This window comes from Pan troglodytes, chromosome 16 (genome assembly GCF_028858775.2).
Source record: "Pan troglodytes isolate AG18354 chromosome 16, NHGRI_mPanTro3-v2.0_pri, whole genome shotgun sequence".
Classification (NCBI taxonomy): domain Eukaryota; kingdom Metazoa; phylum Chordata; class Mammalia; order Primates; family Hominidae; genus Pan; species Pan troglodytes.
The window spans coordinates 10,643,667-10,662,841 of record NC_072414.2 but is presented as its reverse complement, the minus strand read 5'-3'; the positions used below and the strand labels follow the sequence as shown (position 1 = coordinate 10,662,841).

General features: G+C 43.0%; 1 protein-coding gene and 1 non-coding gene across 2 annotated transcripts in view; both read left to right on the top strand.

Annotated features, from left to right (window-relative positions):
- LOC112205572 (serine/threonine-protein kinase Nek4-like) overlaps positions 1-16,616 on the top strand; it is a 497,070-nt gene extending 480,454 nt beyond the window's left edge. Inside the window, exons 16-17 of the mRNA XM_063794590.1 lie at positions 8,200-8,273; positions 16,404-16,616. The gene's annotated coding sequence lies outside the window, so the exon portion shown is untranslated. The remainder of the gene's footprint in view (positions 1-8,199; positions 8,274-16,403) is intronic.
- Positions 15,440-15,541, top strand: LOC112205793 (small nucleolar RNA U13). The gene has a single exon (XR_002939876.2). It is a non-coding gene; the product is annotated as a small nucleolar RNA U13 (small nucleolar RNA).
- Positions 16,617-19,175: the final 2,559 nt, after the last annotated feature.

Genomic DNA, 19,175 nt, shown 5'->3' with positions numbered 1-19,175 from the left:
CTACGGGAAGGTCACCTGACAGTTGGGGAGAACGGCAGCCCGCAGGGGCCGATCTTCTGCGCGCCTGCACAGCGCAGGCGGAATTGGGGCGCCTCTTCTCCTTCCGGTTTCCGTTTCCGTGCGCCCCGAGGGTCTGTTCCGCTTATGGCGCCCGCCGAGAGTCTCCCTTTCGTCGCAAGCGTTAACCTGCGTTTTACTCGTAAAAATTTGCCCTCTAGGCTTCGTATAATTGTTCTGGTCTTGCACTTTATGTGTGCATTAGCCTTGAGTTTGCTTGTTGGTTTCCCATGAAAAATTGTATTGTATTTCTGTAACTGCCCCTCCTCTTGTTACATAAACATTGACCAGTAATTGTATATCCTTCCCTCTCAATATTAACAATTTTATCTTTTTTGCGTTCTTTGAAAAAAACGAAATCCTTTTCAAAAATGCTGAACTTGTCATTTTTAAGAAATGAGATACTTTAATCATTTCTGCATTGTCCTTAAGATTCTTTATATGTTCTTTATTGTTTATCTTTTCCAGTAATATACCTTTAATATGAGAGGACTTGTAGAGGCTTCAGGGTCACACTTTCGAAACCCAGAGTTTTAGTATCTCATTATAGAATGTTTGTAATTTGTAATTTTTCTTGTAAGAAAAATTATACAAGGTTGAATTTTCAAAAATATATTTTAAAAATATATTTTTAAATATAGTCCTCCGGAATGCATAAGGACAATACTACTTTCAGCTAGTACTTTTTAAGTGATTATTTTCCGCCACGTATTCTTTTGAAATTATGCATTTAGGCCGGGTGCGGTGGCTCACGCCTGTAATCCTAGCACTTTGGGCGGCCGAGGCAGGCAGATTGCCTGAGCTCGGGGGTTCGAGACCAGCCTGGGCAACACGGTGAAACCCCGTCTCTACTAAAATACAAAAGAAATTACCCGGGGGTGGTGGTGTTCGCCTGTAGTCCTAGCTACTCGGGAGGCTGAGGCAGGAGAACTGCTTGAACCTGGGAGGCGGTGGTTGCAGTGAGCCGAGATCCCGCCACTGCACTCTAGCCTGGAGGACAGAGCGCGATTCCGTCTCTACCAAAAAAAAAAAAAAAAAAAAAGAAAGAAAGAAATTATACGTTTAATTGAAGCACAGAAAATATATGTGTAATGTGTTCTATGAAATGAAACATTGTTTAGATGAGAAAATAAATGTAAAATGCATTTGCCTTTTCAAAGCAGCAATTAGTGGCGAAGTGTGAATACAAAACCAATCTTCTTTCTGCAGAGACCATGTCTGTCACCCTTGTGCTGGAATGAACAACATCACATATTTTTTTGTTTGCATATGGCCTGAGGGTCAAATTCTGCCCAGCATGTTTGCTTTCTTTTTTAAATAAATATTTATTGGAACACAGCTATGCTGTGCATTTTTGTATTGCCGATAGCTGCCTTAATGCCTCAATGGCAGTAGTTGCAAGAGACAGAGTGACCCATAAAACCAAAATTATATACTCTCTAGCCTTCCTATCACCCACTGTTCTGTCTGGTGTTGGGGCAATTCAGTCTTTGGTATGCTAATTTGGATGAGATTCACACTTGGGCTGTTGGAGAGGAGTGGGTGAACCTGTGAGTTAATCAGCAACTCCAAGAGGTCCATTTCCCAAGCATCTTTCTTTCCATAGCTTCACAGTAATTTTCGTTTCCTTATGTCTCCTCTGGCCAATATTTTTCTACTTCTGGGGTAGGCGGTCAGAGGAAAGAGAAAAAAAGGAAAATGGTGAAGTTGGACCCACTGTCTTGGACCTATGACGACTCCTGGCAGAGAAAGGTTTTCCCACTTTTAGTTTTTGTTCTTGTGAACTCCCTGAGCTGCCACTGTCATGACAACATGATGGCCTGAGAGGTGGAGTAGAAGAGATTGGAGAAAAGGGCGACAGAGTGAGACCTTGGCTCTAAAAGAGGGGGATGGTGGTGGAGGGACGGGAGGAAAGGGGGATTCTTCACTCTTGAGTTCCGTTTTCAATCCTCGAACTTTTCCTGGAGCCCGCAGTCTGCACCACCGCCTCACTTCTGGGTTTCTGCCTGTCTTAAATTCAGGCCTGGGGATAAGTGAGAGGTAAAAATTAAAATTCATCACCAGTTTAGTAGTACTTCACAGTCCAGTGTTTTTCCTTCATTTCTGTTACTACTTAGTCCTCAAACAGCTGTTCCATACATTTTATCCAAGTTTTATAGCTATATTCAGTAGGAGAGACAGGGCAGAAAATACTTTATCTTTCCTGAAAATGGAACCCTAATGGGAGCCTGATGAATTTTTTAATTGAAGCCAAAATAAAAAAAATTAATATGTGCTCATAAATTCATATTTATACTCATAAAATATGACATTCAACCCAAGTTCTTCATTTTAACACTTACGCCTTTTTTTTTGAGACAGAGTCTTGCTCTGTTGTCCAGGCTGGAGTGGAATGGCACGATCTTGGCTCACTGCAACCTCCGTCATCAGTGTTCAAGCGATTCTTGTGCCTCACTACCGGGTCTTACTACATTGCCCAGGCTGGTCTCGAACTTCTGGGCTCAAGTGATCCTCCCGCCTTGGCTTCCCACAGTGCTGGGATTACAGGCATAAGCCCCCACGCCTGGGCCCAACAAATTTTAATCTACAAAAAACAAAATTATATTTCTTTTACCTGTGTGACATTTGAATAATGACGGTCCATGCAGGCTTTACATTTCACTTTTATGAACTAAAAAAAAATTGAGCCTCCACAGGGCAAGTCCTCTGCTCTGCATGGAAGATAGGCAGGTGTTCAGAGCATAGAAAGGTACTGCTGCCCCAGGTAATGCAGTCAAGAGGGAATTCAAGCATATGGAGGTGATTTTCATTGCTATCAAGAGTGTGGTTTAAAAAGTCACAGTAAGGGCTGGATGTGGTGGCTCATGCCTGTAATCTCAGCACTTTGGGAGGCCAAGGCAGCTGGATCACCTGAGGTCAGGAGTTCGAGACCAGCCTGGCCAACATGGTGAAACCCCGTCTCTACTAAAAATACAAAAAAAAAAACAATGAGCTGGGCATGGGGGTGGACACCTGTAATCCCAGCTACTTGGGAGGCTGAGGCAGGAGAATTGCTTGAACCTGGGAGGCAGAGGTTGCAATGTGCTGAGATTGTGCCATTGCACTCCAGCCTGGGCAACAAGAGCAAAACTCCATCGAGAGAGAGAGAGAGAAAGAGACGGAGAGAGAGAAAAGTCACAGTAAGGCACCCTAGCAGAGTGAAACAAAAACTAAAAAAAAATCGTGTTCCAGCATAGGCCTGAGTATTTAAAAATCGAAGAACCGTGGAAATATTAACAATTATATAAAGCGCATCTAGATTTTGAAGTCATTTCATGCAATATTCATGAGTTCTGGGTTTATCAGTTATTCCTCAGCTTTATTTGGTGTATCAGTTTTAGGAATGTGTATGTATAATCGTCAAGTCTTCTATCTGAAAGGTACCAGAACAAAGCCTGGCTTTAGGATCAGATCCTGGGCAGGCAAAAGAGCGCTAGAGGCGGAACAAGATATCCTTCCTATCTGAAGTGGCCATGGGTTTTCAACTGACAGCCTTCTCCTCATCCACTTCCACCTTCCCCGATGCTCTCAGAGGTAGACTGTGAAGGCCTCTCCCTAACCACATTCTAGCTGCCTCTTCATATCCTTAGTGTATCATTTCTCCAAGCTGTAGGTGTTCTGCTAATTGATTTTGAATTTTTATGTTCTTCTGTGTGTGAATGATTAAATATTAAATACAAATGTCAGTTCACTTGTTTGTTTTTTCCAGGCTCGTAATCTCTAACTTTCGTTTTTGCTACAAAGCCTTTAAAAAAAAATTCAGTTACTCTAGATTCAGATTTTAATTAAAATTTATTTTTGAAGGTAAACATCTTACATAAAATTTGGCTAAAAGGGAGGAAAAAAAACTACCTAAAGTTTATGTGGTCATCCTACTTGCAACATTTTAGCAAGCATGATTTTTATTTAATGAGTTTCAAAAATTTTGACAATGAATACTATCACAGAGACTAAGAGTGTGTGATTTCTTCCACTTTCATAGCACAGATGCTCCTCGACTTACAATGGGGTTATGTCCCCAATAAACCCATCATAAATTAAAAATATCGTAAGTTGGCCAGGCACGGTGGCTTACGCCTGTAATTCCAGCACTTTGGGAGGCTGAGGCAGGTGGATCATGAGGTCAGGAGTTCGAGACCAGCCTGACCAACACGGTTAAATCCTGTCTCTACTAAAAATACAAAAATTAGCTGGGCGTGGTGGTGCACATTTGTAATCCCAGCTACTCAGGAGGCTGAGGAGAAGAATCGCTTGAACCCAGGAGGCGGATGTTGCAGTGAGCCGAGATCACACCACTGCACTCCAGCTTGGGCGACAGAGCGAGACTCCATCTCAAAAAAAAAAAAATATATATATATATATATATATACACACACATATACATATACATATATATATACATGTACATATATATACATATATATATATTGTGAGTTGAAATGCATTTAATATATCTAATCTATTGAATATCATTGATTGGCCCAGCCTTGAGCACTTAAATTTGCTCAAAACACTTACATTAGCCTACATTTGGGCAAAATCATCAAACACAAAGTCTGTTTTATAATAAAGTGTTGAATATCTCATGTAATTCATTAAATACTGGAAGTGAAAAACAGAATGGTTGTGTGAATTCTCAAAGTTCAGTTTCTACTGAATGCTTATCACTGTCACACCATCGTAAAGTTGAAAAATTGTAAGTTGAACCATCTTAAGTTGGGGACCATCTGTACTGTGAAATTCCAACTTCTGGACAGTCAAGAAGGAAGCCAGGAAAATTGGAAACCAGCGGCTTTGCAGCCAACTAAGCAGGGAGGCCAAGCGTATTCCTTGGATGGTCTGCGGTGGGCAGTCTCTGCCAGGATGTGCCCACTTAGCACACACAGCCCTGTACATCAGCCTGCAGGAAAGGCACCTTGGCCAGAGCCTCGGGCTCACCCTAGAGCACTATAGAAAGGTCATCTGGCTGTCTGGGAGGACAGTAGCCCACAGGGGCTGAAGATGGGCACACCCACTGGGTGGCTCAGGGCCAGTTTTATAGTCCCTACCCCCTCAACAAACACACTCCACTCTTGACCACTGCACTCCAACCTCTGTTCCTGCATCCTCCACCAGGCTTTACACCTGCAATTGCACTTTGGATAGTAACAGGCATCATTGGCAATATCTTACACTCTATCATTTCAGATAAAGTCTTGAAAAATATGTGCAATTATATCTGTGCTTCTTTGTGGATATATGTTTTATATTTACTATATGATTATAATAATATTAGTTACTACTAGTATTTATCAAGAATGTAGGGCTGAAGCTGGGCACAGTGGCTCATGCCTGTAATTCAAGCATTTCGGGAGGCTGAAGCAGATGTATCACTTGAGGTCAGGAATTCGAGACTAGCCTGGCCAACATGGCGAAACCTGATCTCTACTGAAAATACAAAAATTAACCGGGCATTTATGCCTGCAGTCTCAGCTACTTGGGAGGCTGAGGCAGGAGAATTGCTTGAGCCTGGGAGGCGGAGGTTGCAGTGAGCTGAGATTGTGTCACTGCACTCCAGCTGGGACAACAGAGCCCCACTCTGTCTAAAAAAAAAAAAAAAAAATGTAGGGCTGGGCATGGTGGCTCACACCTGTAATCCCAGCATTTTGGGAGGCTGAGGCAGGAAGATTGCTCGAGCTCAGGAGTTCAAGACCAGCCTGGGCAACATGGCATAACCCTGCCTCTACAAAAGAAAAAAAAAGATCTATATACACACACACACATGCCAGGCATGGTGACACATGCCTGTGGTCCCAACTACTTGAAAGGTTGAGGTGGGAGGATCGCTTGAGCCCAGAAGGTCAAGGCTGCAGTGAGGCATGATGGATCCACGGCACTTCAGCCTGGGTGAAAAAGCGAGACCCTGTCTCAAAACACAAACAAACAAAAAGGGTGTAGTATATTCCTGGTATTGATTGTGCTTTTCATAGTTTAAAAATAAGACTTGGTGTAAAGGTATGCATTGTGTAGTATAAATTCACAGAGAGGAAAGGAGAGATTGGGTACAAATTCAGGAAGGCATGAAGTGTTGATGTCATGACACTTAGCCCATCCTTGCTCTGCACAGACCACGTTTCTCACCACTGTGCTGGTATGTAGACACCAGCATGATCTTCTGAAGCCTCGGGTAATTTGGTGTGGATAGCTTTCTTTTGGATTCTTTTAAATTTTGTTCTCTTAAAGCTTTCCATAGTATTTCATATGGATAGGCCACAGTTACTTTCCATTTACTATTATACTTTTATATTTTTTTTCTTATTTTGGTATGAGAAACAATGTTGGAATAATCATGCCTAGACATAAATAAGCCAATTTCAAAATGTTTGTAGTGGAGACTCATAGTGTTGCCAGAAAAAGGGGCCCCGACCCAGACCCCAAAAGAGGGTTCTTGGGTCTCTAGCAGGAAGGAATTCAAGGCGAGATGCAGAGTGCACTGAAAAGAGAGAGTTTATTGAAAGCTACTCAGCTATAGAGTAGAGCATCCTCAGAAAGCAAGAGGAGAAATGCCTTGTATTTAAGTTTTTTTATGTAAGTGTCTTGTCTGTGTAAAGACTAAACTAAGCTGTGTCTACGTGCAGATGGGTTGACAGCATGACAAAATTTACTATTCTGTTGATTTAAAGAAAATGGTCCTTGACATTTTAGTAAGTACATCAAAGCCATAACTGTAAGTAACTTGAAAGCATATATTGTTATGGGTATTGGGACATCTGGATTTTGTGTTGTTCTAGGAGTGTGTCCTTGCACCGGTAGCCTAGGTATTGTTAAGCTGTTTCCTCAGTTATAAACATGACTATGGGTTGTGACCAGCAAGGAATGTGCCTTAGTTAATCTCAAGATGGAGCTGAACTTAAAATGCCATTACTTTGGCTCTAACCAGCTCCTGCTTCCCTAACAGTGGGGTCAAAAGGTGTTCCTTTAAAATCTTCCTAGACACTGCCAAATTGCTTTTGGAAACTTCTCACCTGGTGAGATGGCATGATTATCTTTGGCTCATTTTTCTACATAGACTTGGAAACAGTTTTATGTTTATAAAATATGATGTATCACCTCATTTATAAATTTGTTTGAATAATTTAACCATTTTGCTTTTATTAGCTATTTTGCTACTCTCTGTTTTCCTTGCCTGAGTCTTTCCCACATCTCTGCAACATTGTATCATTTCCCACGCCTAAAACCAAAGAGGGACAGGCAAGCCAGTGGAGAGAGCAGAGGCTGATGAGAACGAAGGATTTTCCAGGAAGGAATCTGAGGCTGTGAGGCTGTGTGTGTGTGTGTGTGTGTGTGTGTGTGTGTGTGTGTGTGTCTGGGTGTGTGAATATTGTTTTTATTAGCCTGTAGCCCACGTGTTGCATGGCCATATTTTTACTATCAGGATATAAAACACACTTACACACAGCTGCATACAAATGCAATGAGTTTATTTTTCATATACATTTCAAAATAATAGTGTGAACAGACCAGAACTCTTCTTCAAAGTTCAAGAATGTCCTCATGGATCCAGCATCCGTCTGGTTTCTGTTTCTGCATTCTCAGTACATAGCTTCACTTCTCTTTCTCCAATTTTGGAGGATGTGTAAAAAATTTTATTCTTAACCAAACATTAGTCAGGCTCCGGAACGTTCTCTTAACTCCATCCATGCACTTTCTTGTAAAATGCAGTTTTAACAAGAGCACTGCTAAGTTAGTTTAGCAAGACCCCCACACCTTAGACATCTGATCACCTTCTATATCTTATCAGGTTCCTCATCCTCCACCATCCCTTAAGTGATCATCCCAGCTTGTCTTCAGCAAGAATCCTATTAGATCAATTTAGCCAGAATCCCTCTTGCCCCTGATGTTAATTCTTAGTAGTTTTCCAACCACTAGTCCCCACCCTGTTCCTTGGCTATAAATTGCCACTTGTCCATGCTGTACTTAGAGTTACTTAGAGTTGAGTCTCACTCTCTCCCACACTGCAAGGCCCCATTACGGCGGTCCCTAAATCTATTGCAGTGGTCCTGAATAAAGTCTTCCTTACTGTGCATTAACACGTATCATTGAATATGATTTTTTCTTTAACAGATACTTTGACGAAGGTAATTGGGACTCCCATCAAATCTCCACACAGCTAGCAGCCACGTGGGGCACTTCTCCAGGTAAGGATTGTCCCTGTTCCACTTATGTTCCTGTCAGTAAAATGGTAGGTTCAGTGTCGGGCTTTACCATTTTCTTCAGGAGAGACCCATCTGATATTTAGTCAGCCATCAGATGGGTCCAGCCATAGCACACATTAGCTGTGACATGACGTCGTTTATGACAATGACTTTGAGCAGAGTTGCACACCTAAAAAGGGACTCAATTAAAATTATCATTCATTTTAGTTATTTCTCACATGCATTTATTATTTCCATTTTCCAAAACTCCTAATGTTACATTTCTTCTTCACATGTTAGATATGAACAAAGTAAGACTAACTGTGGCCACATCCTCTTTACTTGGGACCTTACCCAAAGTGGCAGGAATGGGATGTAAAGTGACATAATCAGACACAGTCAAACTGGCTTTTAATCGTTAAGTATCATTGTCATCTCAAAGCACTTGGCATAGTTACTGACCCCTTAAATGTCCTTTCTCCATCTTATCTTCTCCTTTGTTCTCTGTATCATCTTCCGGTCCTATAGCAATATATCCCCACGAGCACACACTGAGGTCTTTTTTTTTTTTTTTTGAGACGGAGTCTTGCTCTGTTGCCCAGACTGGAGTGCAGTGGCGTGATCTCAGCTCAGTGCAACCTCTGCCTCTCGAGTTCAAGCGATTCTCCTGCCTCAGGCTCCCATGTAGCTGGGATTACAGGCATGCGCCACCATGCCAGGCTAATTTTTGTATTTTTAGTAGAGACAAGGTTTCACCATGTTGGCCAGGCTGCTCTCGAACTCCTGACCTCAGGTTATCCTCCGGCCTCGGCCTCCCAAAGTGCTGGGATTACCAGCATGAGCCACCACACCTGGCCTCACTGAGGTCTTAATGCTGAGTTGAACTTTGTCTCTGGCCATGAGCATCAGTCCATGTATTATAATAGGTTTGGGTTGGGTGTGGTGGCTCACACCTGTAATCCCTGCACTTTGGGAGGCCGAGGCAGGCTCACAGGTAAACAATTTAGACAAAATTTTCACATTCTCTGAGATTTGTGTACATTGGAGATTCAGAAAAATGTAACCGAAAATTAAACTATAGGTGGAGTAGCTGCCTTTGGGGGCTGAGAAGACAGGCATCAGACCTGGGATAGACAAGGGAGGCCTCTTGTTCCTTGAAATGATACCCCAGCCCATGAGGTCTGCATGCCAGGAAGCCGAATGAGTGAGGATGGTCTGTGTCCGCTGGGGAGGTCCCTGGATGTTGCCAAGAGGGATAGGGTCTGGGAAAGAGTGAGGGTGGAGTCAGGCAGAGAGGACCCCCCAGGCTCATGGATGGACTGACCTGAGGACTTATATTAAGTCATAGGACAGTAGAGAAAGTAAGAGCCAAGCATAATGTAATCCTAACAATGTAAAAAGTATTAATCATTTTATTATTAGTTAATGTCACTGAACTGTACACTTAAAATGGCTAAAAAGGTAAATTTTAGGTTACATATATTTTACCATAATATAAAATGACAAATATATTAGAAATGACTTTTTTTTTTTTTTTTTTTTTTGAGATGTAGTCTTGCTCTGTTGCCCGGGCTAGAATGCAGTGGCACAATCTCGGCTCACCACAACCTCCGCCTCCCAGTTTCAAGTGATTCTCCTGCCTCAGCCTCCCAAATAGCTGGGATTACAGGTGCCCGCCACCATGTCCAACTAATTTTTGTATTTTTAGTAGAGACGGGTTTCACTGTCTTGGCCAGGCTGGTCTCGAACTCCAGACCTCGTGATCCACCCACCTCGGGTTCCCAAAGTGCTGAGATTATAGGCGTGAGCCACCACGCCTGGCCAGGAATGACTTTCAACTATATTTTCTTAACATATGTATTCCTACACAACATCAGTTTTGTAATAGTTTATTTTTGTTTTGTTTTGCAATTTTTTTCTTTTATTGTAAGGAAAGAAGTACATTTTTTCAGCGTGTAAGAATGCAAAAGTAATTATCAGACATTCATCACATCTTAACAAAATGGGACCTTATTTTCCTAGATGTTGCTGCATTCAGTCCCTTTCTTGGTATGGTAAAAGCATCAATCAGCCAGGGAGGCAACTATAAATACAGAAGAGCAGTTTCCTACAGATAGTCAACCATGCTACCCCTCTTACTGGCTTAATTTTAATATTGGAGCCTGGCACAATTAACCTAGTTTCCTCGTAAACACAAGAACAACGTACTGCAATCAATGTAGGCATATACAGGCTCTTAAAGTTCTGAGAAGCAGCAAGTAAGTTCATCATTTACTAAGATCCTTGACATTCTTCTGTTTCTGTGAAATTTTATGCGTCTGTGAGAAGTTTCTTTTCTTTTTTTATTTTTTTATTTTTTGAGACAGAGTCTCGCTCTGTCACCCAGGCTAGAGTGCTGTGGCACAATCTTGGCTCACTGCAACCTGAACCTCTGGGGTTCACGCCATTCTCTTGCCTCAGCCTCCCGAGTAGCTGGAACTACAGGCACACACCACCACACCTGCCTAATTTTTATATTTTTAATAGAGACAGGGTTTCACCATGTTGGCCAGGCTGGTCTCGAACTCCTGACCTCAGATGATCCACCCACCTTGGCCTTCCAAAGTGCTGGGATTACAGGAGTGAGCCACCGTGCCCAGCCGAGAAGTTTCTTATACTAGAAGAAAGAGAAAATTTGATTTATTTTAAAATATAATGGTTTAGTCTGTAGCAAGTAATATGAATTTTTTTATTTTTTTATTTTTGAGACGGAGTCTCGTTCTGTCACCCAGACTGGAGTTCAGTGGCACGATCTCCACTCACTGCAAGCTCTGCCTCCCAGGTTCAGGCCATTCTCTTGCCTCAGCCTCCTGAGTAGCTGGGACTACAGGCGCCTGCCACCACGCCCCAGCTAATTTTTTTTTGTATTTTTAGTAGAGACAGGGTTTCACCATGTTAGCCAGAATGGTCTTGATCTCCTGACCTCATGATTCACCCGCCTCGGCCTCCCAAAGTGCTGGGATTACAGGCGTGAGCCACCGCGCCCGGCCCTAACACGAATTCTTAAGAGAGGTGAACCAGGGATGGGATTGTGGATCAATCATGCAAAGGCCGACTCCTCTGGGCTTCATTTCCTGCAGACTGAATGTGCATCCCTACATGTTCATGTTGTTGTTTCATAGGTAGTGCAGGGGATCAGAATAGGATACCCCTGGCTGGGTGTGGTGGCTCGCGCCTGTAATCTCAGCACTTTGGGAGGCCAAGGCAGGTGGATCACCTCAGATCAGGAGTTCGAGACCAGCCTGGCCAACATGGTGAAACCCCGTCTCTACTAAAAATACAAAAATTAGCCGGGTGTGGTCGTGCACGCTTGTAGTCCCAGCTACTCGGGAGACTGAGGCAGGAGAATGGCTTGAACCCGAGAGGCAGAGGTTGCAGTGAGCTGAGATCGCACCTCTGCACTCCAGCCTAGGTGAGATTGAAACTCCATTTCAAAAAAAAAAAAAAAAAAAAAAGGATATCCTCAATTGCGGTGCCCAGGCATACTGAGTACTTTAAGCTGAAGGAAATTGAGAAAACCATGGAAGCAGGAAGGCCACTCTCTGATTTGCTCCCACTTTTCTCCCCTGAAGCAGGTCATAAAAGAATTATCTGCCCTACCTGTCCTGAAAGTAGGTCATAACGGGACCCTCATTTCAGAGGAGTTCTGCCCTATCCCTGGATACCAACAAAGATCTGAACAAACAGGTCTTATGAATTTCTCCCCAGGTAATTACTATTAGATGATACCCTTTGTTCCCCAAAGCTATTTCTTCAAAACTGTCCATAAAAATACACCTATCCAGCTGGGCGCAGTGGCTCACACCTGTAATCCCAGTACTTTGGGAGGCTGAGGCGGGTGGATCACGAGGTCAGGAGTTCAAGACAAGCCTGACCAACATGGTGAAACCCCACCTCTACTAAAAATACAAAAAACAATTAGCTGGGTGTGGTGGCACAAGCCTGTAGTCCCAGCTACTCAGGAGGTTGAGGCAGGAGAATCGCTTGAACCCAGGAGGTGGAGGTTGCAGTGAGCCGAGATCGCGCCATCGCACTCCAGCCTGGGCAACAGAGCGAGACTCTGTCTCAAAAAACAAAAACAAAAACAAAAAAAATAAAAAAGCCCCACCTATCCCTTGGCCTTTGCATCTTGATTTCTGAAGACTCACATGTCATGTAAAACTTACGTTAAGTAAACATATTATGTTTTTCTCTTGCAAATCTGTCTTTTGTAATCAGGATGTCAGCCATGATGCATTTTGGCTTGTCAGGAATAATCACAACATATGGAGAAATAGATAAAATGCCATTTTAAAAATTATTATTATTATTTATTTTTTTGATAGAGTCTCATTCTATCGCCCAGGCTGCAGTGCAGTGGCATGATCTCGGCTCACTGCAACCTCCACCACCCAGGTCCAATCAGTTCTTGGGACTCAGCCTCCCCAGTAGCTGTGATTACAGGCATGCACCACCACGCTTGGCTAATGTTTGTATTTTTAGTAGAGATGGGATCTTGCTATGTTGGCCAGGCTAGCCTGAAACTCCTGGCCTCAAGTGATCTGCCCGCCTTCGCCTCCTTAAATGCTGGGAATACAGGTGTGTAATGGTATTTTTTTTGAGACAAGGTCTCAAAATGGCATATTTTTTTTTGAGACAGGGTCGTTGCTTTATTTACCAAAGACTATACAAGATTATGTGAACTTAAAATAATATTCGGGTTAATTTCTGTATTTCTAAGTTTTAGGAATACTTAGTTATGTAAGCATTTACTTCCCTTTAAGTCAATTAAATCCTCTTTTAAGGAACTTTATAAATTAATTTGGTAGTATCATTGGGCCCAGTAGAGTTTTTTTTTTCTTTTTTTTGAGACAGATTCTCGCTGTGTTGCCCAGGCTGGAGTGCAATGGCGCAATCTCAGCTCACTGCAACTTCTGCCTCCTGGGTTCAAGCGATTCTCCTGCCTCACCCTCCCAAGTAGCTGGGATTATAGGCGCCCGCCACCATGTCCAGCTAATTTTTGTATTTTTAGTAGAGATGGTGTTTCACCATGTTGATCAGGCTGGTTTCCAACTCCTGACCTCAGGTTATCCACCCTCCTCGGCCTCCCAAAGTGTTGGGATTACAGGGATGAGCCACCGCACCCGGCAAATTTCTTTTAAGATATTTTATAAATTAATTTGGTAATACCATCAGAGGTAGAAAAATTTCACACAGATGGAAAGACATACATAAACATACAGGCAAATATCAAAAGAGATCTTCTAGCTATCATTCTAAAATCTTAGCCATGAATCAGAAACATATAGTAATACAAAGTCATTGTTTTATATATAACAGTTATCTCTCATATTTTCTCCATTTCATATTTTTCCCTATTGTCCCTGGTAAATGGGACAAGTTAAGGCTATGTACTAAATATGAGGCCTAATGCTTTTTACCAGTATTCATGGAGAAGGTTTTTAAGATCTTCATTTGCCCTGTGAAGCCCTTTTGAAGGCTGTGGACTAAATTTTAAATGAGTCACTGCAAAGACATCTAACAGCTATCCAAATGTCTCCACCACCCATCTGAGTGGATAAAATATCCAGTCTATTTCCAAATAGTCTTTTTTTCGTCTTCAGCCTTGGTACTTACTTTTGGAGGACTCTGAGTCCCTTGACAGCAGGGTGGACTAAAGTTTAAGAGAAGAAGTCTGACAGGGGAGGAAGACAGAGAGATGGAGAGGGTAGGAGTTTGAAGGGATCATATCCAGGACTCAAAGGAACTGAATGGAAGATTGAAGGTGGCAAGAGTAGGAAGGAGGAACAGAAAGAGGGGGAAGGAAGAGGTCTTAAGGGAACCAGCTGGGGGAGATATTAAATTCCCCAAAGAGGCTAGTGAAGCTCCAAATTATCCTTAGCAAAATCAGGCCGGGTGTGGTGGATCACTTGAGGTCAGGAGTTTGAGACCAGCCTGGCCAACATGGTGAAACCCTATCTCTACTAAAAATACAAAAATTAGTTGGGTGTGGTGGCACATGCCTGTAATCCCAGCTACTCGGGAGGCTGAGGCAGGAGAATCGCTTGAACCCGGGAGGTGAAAGCTGCAGTAAGCCAAGATAGCACCACTGTACTTCAGTCTGGGTGACAGAGTGAGACTCCATCTCAACAAATAAATAAATAAATATCCTTAACAAAATCATGCCAAAAAGAGGGAGGTAGGCAGAATTGTGAAAGCATATAGCCAACAGAGGTTCAAGAAAAGGGTTTTTGTCAATGGATAAGTTTACATGGGAAGATCCGGATCAAAAGGAGAGAACAGAGAGGACTTAAGAAAATTGTTCCTATTGGCTGGGTGTGGTGGCTTATGCCTGTAATCCCAGCACTTTGGGAGGCTGAGGCAGGCAGATCACCTAAGGTCAGGAGTTCAAGACCAGCCTGACCAACATGGTGAAACCCCGTCTCTACTAAAAATACAAAAATTAGCTGGGCATGGAGGTGCACGTCTGTAATCCCAGTTATTCGGAGGCTGAGGCAGGAGAATTGCTTGAATCTGGGAGGCAGAGGTTGCAGTGAGCCGAAATCGAGCCACTGCACTCCAGCCTGGGTGACAGAGTGAGACTCTGTCTCAAAACAAACAAACAAACAAACGAAAAAAAACAGAAAAGAAGAAAAGAAAGTTTTTCCTATAAGTCTGTAACTATCAGCTTCCCATTAGGCCAACTATTGATCATAGAGGTCTTAAAAAATCCTTTCAGGCTGGGTGCCGTGGCTCATGCCTGTAATCCCAGCACATTGGGAACCTAAGGCAGTAGGATTGGTTGAGCCCAGGAGTTCCACACCAGCCTGGGCAACGTATTGAGACCTCATCTTTACTAAAAATAAACAAAATTAGCTGGGTGTGGTGGCATGCTCCTGTAGTCCCAGCTACTCGGGAGGCTGAGGTGAGAGGATCACCTGAGTCCAGGAGGTCAAGGCTGCAGTGAGCTGTGATTGCGCCACTACACTCCAGCCTGGGTGACAGAGCAAGACACTGTCTCAAATATATATATATTTTTTCAAATATCTTATCAGGTTTTGGTCAAGAGAAAAGGTAAATATTCCTGATAGTACATTCCCATTAAAAAAAAAATGTACCCGTTACAAGTGACTTGGAACCAAAATCCATAGATTCTTTCATGGTTCTTTATCGGTATGGTGATAGGGTTTTCATATTCATGTGTGAGATGTGCCTCCCTCAGTCCTTGTTATGACATCATTATGTGTCTGACATGACAAAAAGGAAAAGAGAAAAAGGTGGAGAAAGGTAAAAAATAAGAAAAGAAAAACTGAAGGAAAAAGGAAAAAAACCCAATCCATAAGCCTTTTATGACTTACCCACGAATGCAGAGGCATCTTCAAAGAGGGTGCAAAAAATGCAGCCCTCTAAAGATGCCAAACCACTCTCAAAGATAGCCAAAAGAAAGGCAGGCCTAGATAATCCCCCTGAGAGCTGGCAATAGATGTTAGCTGCAAATGGGTTGCAACCCATATGTCTGTCCAGCTGTATTCCCACAGCCCCCCAACCTGATGGTTGGCTGCTTGCACACACAAGAACCAACAACTTGTATGCCCCATCAAGTGGAAAACCAAGCCAAATTCTTTTTTTTGAGACGGAGTCTCGCTCTGTCGCCCAGGCTGGAGTGCAGTGGCGCGATCTTGGCTCACTGCAAGCTCTACCTCCCAGGTTCACACCATTCTCCCGCCTCAGCCTCCCGAGTAGCTGGGACTACAGGCGCCCGCCACCACGCCTGGCTAATTTTTGTATTTTTAGTAGAGACGGGGTTTCACCATGTTAGCCAGGATGTGTCTCGATCTCCTGACCTCGTGATCCGCCCGCCTCGGCCTCCCAAAGTGCTGGGATTACAGGCGTGAGCCACCGCGCCCAGCCGAAACAAAGCCAAATTCTTGACACAAAATGACAGAAACAGAAAAGCAATAGCTGCTCCTGGGAGGGAAAGGATCAATAACCAATAGGCACCACAAAATCAAGCTACAGTCACAATCTAGATAATGAATTTTTATAATTTTTTTCCTATCCATCTGCATTGGGAAAATAAGGGACAAGGAGTTTTTACTTTCTTCTCTTGACCAGGAACTACTGACAGAGATCTGGGAGAGCTGACTTTGGTGAAAATTCTCACTTTGCACAGGCCTGTGTCTGTTTTCCAGAATCCTACCTGCAGACTCCAGAATGAAGTGTCCCAGCTGTCCCTTTCTCATTGCCAGAAACTTCTACCCTTCTCATTCCTTTGCTTGTACCCCTGTAACAAGAGACAGATTAATGAGAGAAAATCATGCAAGTTGATTTACTGTATGTTTTATGTGACATGAGTCTTCATAAGAAAACTAAGCCCAAAAGAAGCAGTTAAACCTGAGTGGTTTTTTTGCTGGTCTGATGAAGACTGAAGAGTCATGGAGAAATGTAATGGGACCAAAAGGTGTCAGCTAAGTGTAATAAACTGGGGGAAACAGCAAGGGCTATTCATTCAGATTCCTCTCAGTGTCCCTGTGTCTTCAGAGATAAAGATCTTTTCCTCTGGGTAAAGCGTGGCAGCTCTCACATGAAGGTTTTATTACTTGCTTCAGCAGAAAGTCAAAAAGCCCTTCCCAGGTTTTATGACCTCTTTCAGCGAAAGGTGAGAAAGTCCTTCCTACACATTTGGTTTCTGAAATTCCTTCAGCTTAAAATATTCATTATGCCAAGTTTCCATATTTTGGGGTGGCATGTCCTGAATATATTGTCAGAGCATTACAGAAAAAATACACCCAAACACACACACACACACACACACACACACACACACACAAACACACGGACAACACATTCCCTACGACTATCTTAAAATTGATTAACCTCAAACATTTAATTTTGGATGACTGAGTCAAAAAGAGAATTGAAATTGCCATCACATATCTGGTCAAGCTGAAAGATGGCATTTGGTATTGGAAATTGATGGCTGCTGGTCATTTAACACCCATGCCTCAGTTGCATATCTGGCTCATGAGATAAGCATGCTAAACAGTATAAACAAGACACCTCAGTATGAAAACGTTCTGCCGTTACAAAGGTACTCTCTTTGTGTTACTCTGCATTCTCTCCCAGCCCTGTAGCAATTTATCCTTTGTCCATATATTGAAGATAGATTTGTTTACATCTACTCTTAGCCTTCCTGAATATCCTTTGCTCCAGGAGAGCCTTAAGCCAAGGGTAGAAATGACAAGACAGACTCTATGTTTGCAGAACACCACATAGTCACAGCGATGCACATGGAAAGGAAAATATGAGAACAAGGTCTTTCAAGCCAGATTTGGCCTATGTTTGTATTAAAGGTGTTATTCCCATGTAAGACCTTAAGACATAATATTAATAATAATTCAGCTATGAAAGGTTCATGTTGAGTTCTACTTGCATGGGCAAGCTATTAGGAAGAAGTTAAAGATGCACAGAACACATTAGTTCTTTCTAGGTATATCCTTAGCAGAGCAAAATTGCAACCCAAGTTAGAACAGGAAAAACTTGATGAAGCATGAAATTACCAGCTGGTCTGATGAGAGATATGATGTGGCCCTGAGGTACAGTAGGTGGTGCCTGAAGCATGGTGACAGTAGTGGAAACACCTTAGGGTGACCCACAATTAGTCACTCTCATTCAATTCCCTTTCCTTGGGTGTGGGAAGAACCTGCCAATAGCATGTGGCAAAGGATATCGTTACTGTGTTTATGCTATGTTATATGTCAAAAGTGAAGATATAGTGCAGACGTAATTAAAGTAATCAGTTGGCTTTGAGTTCATTAAAAGGCAGAATAGCCTATGTAGACTTCCCCTTATCAGATGAGCCACTTAAAATGGCTCCTAGGCAGATCACAAGGTCAGGAGATCGAGACCCCCCCTGGCTAACACGGTGAAACCTCATCTCTACTAAAAATACAAAAAAACTAGCCAGGCGTGGTGGCGGGCGCCTGTAGTTCCAGCTACTCGGGAGACTGAGGCAGGAGAATGGGGTAAACCTGGGAGGCAGAGCTTGCAGTGAGCCGAGATCATGCCACTGCACTCCAGCCTGGGCAACAGAGCGAGACTCCATCTAAAAAAAAAAAAAAAAAAATGGCTCCTAGGCCTTCCCTGATGTCAGGCAAAATAGAAAAGACTCTGTCTCTTCATTGTTGCCTTTGAAGAAGCAAGCTGCCATGAATTCTATAGCCATTGTAAAATGAATTCTGCCAACAAGCAAATGAGCTTAAAAAGCAACAGAGTCTGCACACAGTGGTTCACGCCTGTAATCCCATCACTTTGGGAGGCTGAGGTGGGTAGATTGCTTGAGCCCAGGAGTTTGAGACCAGCCTGGGCAACATGGTAAAACTTCATCTCTATAGTAAAATACAAAAATTACCCAGGCACAGTGGCATGCACCTGTAGTCCTAGCTGCTCAGGAGGCTGAGGTGAAAGGATGGTTTGGGTCCAGGAGGCAGAGGTTGCAGTGAGTCAAAATCACCCCTCTGCACTCCAGCCTGAGTGAGAGCCAGACTCTATCTAAAATAAACAAAAACAAAAACAAAAATGTAATACAGGCCACTGACACCTTGATTGAATCCCTGTGAAATATTTCACCTGAAAATCCAGCTAACCTGTGCCCACTGACCCACAGGAATGGAGATAATATATTTACATTGTTGTAAACTGCTAAATTGACTGGATGTGGTGGCTCACACCTGTAATCCCAGCATCTCGGGAAACCAAGGTGGGGGGAATCACTTGAGGCCAGGAGTTTGAGACTAGCCTGAGCAACGTGGCAAGACCCTGTCTCTACAAAATTAAAAAATTAGCCGAGTGTGGTGGTGTGTGCTTGTAGTCCTAGCTATTCTGGAG